Source organism: Cicer arietinum, chromosome 5 (genome assembly GCF_000331145.2).
Source record: "Cicer arietinum cultivar CDC Frontier isolate Library 1 chromosome 5, Cicar.CDCFrontier_v2.0, whole genome shotgun sequence".
NCBI classification, from domain to species: Eukaryota; Viridiplantae; Streptophyta; class Magnoliopsida; order Fabales; family Fabaceae; genus Cicer; species Cicer arietinum.
This window is the reverse complement of record NC_021164.2, coordinates 4,869,904-4,874,243: the sequence shown is the minus strand read 5'-3', so window position 1 is coordinate 4,874,243 and position 4,340 is coordinate 4,869,904.

Here is a 4,340-nt window from a genome sequence, read left to right as displayed (position 1 = left end):
CAAACTCCAAGATCATGGATGAACTCGAGCAAAACCAAGAAGTGATAAGAGCGGATGTAAACCAATTGAAGGACAAGGTTGATCAAATCCTAAAAGCTATACAGGTTTTGTCAAGGAAGGAGAATACGGATGGGAATCCTACAACTGCAAATGAAGAACATCAAACCACTCATTCTCACCCACTAGGCTTTACCCCTAGTAACCAACAATTTCGTACAGCAGTTATGCAATTTCCTATAAATGGTCTCCCACCTGGTTTTACTCCGTTTATAGTCATCAACCCCAGGGACAATAACCAAAACCACTCAGCTATCAACCCCTAAAACCTAAACCAATCACAAATTCCATCTCATTTGGGTTACGTGTCACCCCAAAACACTATACCCTCATAAAATATTCCATATATTGCACCCCAAGTAGTATATTTGCCAAATATTCCATATTAGACACTGAATACACATAAGATTTCTATTTATGACATTCGCCAAACCTTTAAGAGCGTTGGAATAATATATGCTGCTCAGGTGGCTGTTGCGAAAGAGGATCATGGTGATGATGATACCCTCAAAATAGTGTACCATTGTCCTCCAAACACCAATCTCAACAATTGGAAGATCATCGAGTTTCCCGTGTTTGTTAATTCGTGTTCAAAGTAATTATGTATTTTTAACTCCTTTTGCTCTCCCAAGGCTATAAGGATAACTAGTTAGGGCATATGTATTTCAATTCCATACTTATTATCAATAAATGCATTTTTGAATTCTCCAACTGGTTTTTTTTTTCTTTTTTCTTTTCTCTTTTCCCTTTTCTCTTTTCTATTTCTTTTGGCAATCCTTATTCATATTTTCTTTTTTTTTTCCTTTTTCTTCTTAATTTAAACAATGTAGAGTAAAAAATGAATATGTTGAAAATAGCAGCGCTAGAACCATTTCTTGTAATTTTGAACGTCTGATTAATCATGCTGATGAGGATTGTGAAGCAATTGTGAGCTTCCCCCAAAACTAGAAAGCTTAATTGAACAGGAAGTTAAGATAATCCAACCCTATCAAGAACTTGTTGAGGTGATCAATTTAGGGACTGAGCATGATAAAAAAGAAGTTAAAATTGGTATGTCTATGAAAGAAAGTGAGCGAGAAAAGTTGGTTAAACTTTTAATTGATTATGTGGATGTCTTTGCATGGTCATATCAGGATATGCCTGGGCTAGATACTAACATAGTTGAACACAAGCTACCACTCAAGCCTGAATGTGCTCCAATTAAACAAAAATTGAGGAGGATGAGGCCTGATATGTCACTTAAAATTAGAGAAGAAGTCAAGAAACAATTTGATGCTGGTTTCTTAGCAGTAGCAAAATATCCTCAATGGGTGGCTAATATTGTACCAGTTCCAAAGAAAGATGGAAAGGTTCGAATGTGCGTTGATTATCGGGATTTAAATAAAGCTAGTCCTAAAGATGATTTTCCTCTACCTCATATTGATGTCCTAGTGGATAGCACTGCTCAATACTCTCTTTTCTCCTTCATGGATGGTTTCTCAGGGTACAATCAAATCAAGATGGCTCCCGAAGATATGGAAAAAACTACGTTCATCACACAATGGGGGACTTTCTGCTATAAAGTGATGCCATTTGGATTGAAGAATGCCGGGGCAACCTATCAAAGAGCAATGGTAACCTTGTTTCATGACATGATGCATAAGGAAATAGAGGTTTACGTGGATGATATGATCGCAAAATCTCGAACTGAAGAAGACCATGTTGTTAACCTTCAAAAGTTATTTGAGCGACTAAGGAAGTTCAAACTTCGTTTAAACCCTGCTAAATGCACATTTGGTGTAAGATCAGGCAAATTACTTGGGTTTATCGTTAGTCAAAAAGGGATAGAGGTGGACCCAGATAAAGTAAGAGCAATACAAGAAATGCCGGCTCCACGCACTGAAAAAGAAGTTCGTGGCTTTTTGGGTAGATTGAATTACATTGCAAGGTTTATATCGCACCTCACCGCTACATGCGAGCCGATTTTCAAATTGTTGCGCAAAGACCAAAAGGTTGAATGGAATGAGAATTGTCAAAAAGCTTTCGAAAAGATTAAGCAGTACTTATCAAAACCTCCCATCCTAGTGCCCCCTGTTCCTGGGAAACCACTTATTATGTACTTAACAGTACTTGACGAGTCAATGGGCTGCGTACTGGGGCAGCATGATGAATCTGGTAGGAAAGAACATGCTATTTATTATTTGAGCAAAAAGTTCACCAGTTGTGAAACAAGATATTCACTACTTGAACGAACATGTTGCGCATTGGCATGGGCTGCTCGTCGGTTGAGACAATACATGTTATGTCATACAACTTGGTTGGTGTCTAAAATGGACCCAATTAAGTACATCTTTGAGAAACCTGCTCTTACTGGAAGGATCGCCCGTTGGCAGATGTTGTTATCAGAATACGATTTGGTATATGTTACACAAAAATCCATCAAAGGAAGCGCACTAGCAGAGTACTTAGCCCATCAACCGGTAGAAGATTATCAATCAATGCAGTGTGAATTCCCCGATGAAGACATAATGAATTTAGTTGAAGAGATTGAATCATCTGATAAAGAAAAGTGGAGGTTGGTGTTTGATGGTGCTTCTAATGCGTTAGGGCATGGAATTGGAGCCATTTTGATTTCTCCAGAAAACCAGTTCACTCCATTTACGGCTAGGTTGTGTTTTGATTGTACAAACAATATTGCTGAATATGAAGCATGTGTTATGGGCATTAAAGCGGCTATTGAATCAAATGTAAAATTTCTTGAGGTATATGGAGACTCATTGTTGGTCATCCATCAGACGAAAGGAGATTGGGAAACGCGAGATTCTAAATTGATTCCGTATCACACCCATATCAAAGAATTGACAGAACAATTTGAGAAGATTACTTTTCACCATATCCCTCGAGAAGAAAACCAGTTAGCTGACGCCTTGGCCACTTTGTCGTCAATGTTCAAAATAACCACTAATCAAGACGTGCCGGTCATAAAGATTCAACAAAGAGATAAACCTGCATATTGCTTATCAATAGAAGAAGAGTTGGATGGCAAGCCGTGGTTTTATGACATCAAATCATATGTTAAGAATAAGGAATATCCATTGGGTATTTCAGAGAACGACAAAAGGGTTTTAAGGAGATTGTCAATGAATTTCTTCTTGAATGGTGATGTGCTTTATAAGAGAAATCATGATATGGTTCTCCTCAGATGTGTGGATAAAGCAGAAGCGGGGAAAATTATCCAAGAGGTTCACGAAGGTTCTTTCGGAACTCATGCAAATGGGCACACAATGGCTAGAAAAATCTTAAGGGCTGGCTACTACTGGTTGACCATGGAATCCGACTGCTTTAGTCACGTAAAGAAATGTCACAAATGTCAAATCTATGCTGATAAAATACATGTACCACCCACTTCTTTGAATGTTTTAACATCACCATGGCCATTTTCAATGTGGGGAATGGATGTTATTGGACTCATCGAGCCTAAGGCTTCAAATGGACACCGGTTTATCCTAGTAGCTATTGATTATTTCACAAAATGGGTTGAAGCCGCTTCTTATGCCAATGTGACGAGAAGTGTGGTTGTCAGATTCATCAAAAGAGAATTGATTTGTCGATATGGATTGCCAAATAAGATAATCACTGATAACGCGACTAATCTGAATAACAAAATGATGAAAGAGTTGTGTGATAATTTCAAAATTCAACACCATAATTCTTCTCCATATCGTCCGAAAATGAATGGGGCTGTAGAAGCAGCAAATAAGAATATCAAGAAGATCATACAGAAGATGGTGGAGACATATAAGGATTGGCATGAAATGCTTCCCTTTGCATTACATGGCTATAGAACCTCTGTTCGTACCTCAACAGGGGCAACTCCTTTCTCATTGGTGTATGGAATGGAAGCGGTACTTCCCATCGAAGTCGAAATTCCCTCAATCAAAGTCCTGATGGAAACAAAACTAGAAGAGGCAGAATGGGTTCAATCACGATATGACCAATTGAATCTCATAGAAGAAAAAAGAATGATAGCTTTGTGTCATGGTCAACTATATCAAAAAAGACTCAAAAAAGCTTACGAGAAAAAAGTCCGTCCTCGAGAGTTTCGAGAAGGAGAATTAGTGTTGAAGAAAATATTGCCCATAAAAAAAGATTCTCGGGGAAAGTGGACTCCGAACTACGAAGGACCATATGTTGTGAAAAAAGCTTTCTCTGGGGGAGCTCTAATACTCGCAGAAATGGATGGAGATGAGCTTCCACTTCCAGTAAACTCAGATGCAGTCAAAAAATATTATGCTTAAAAAAAA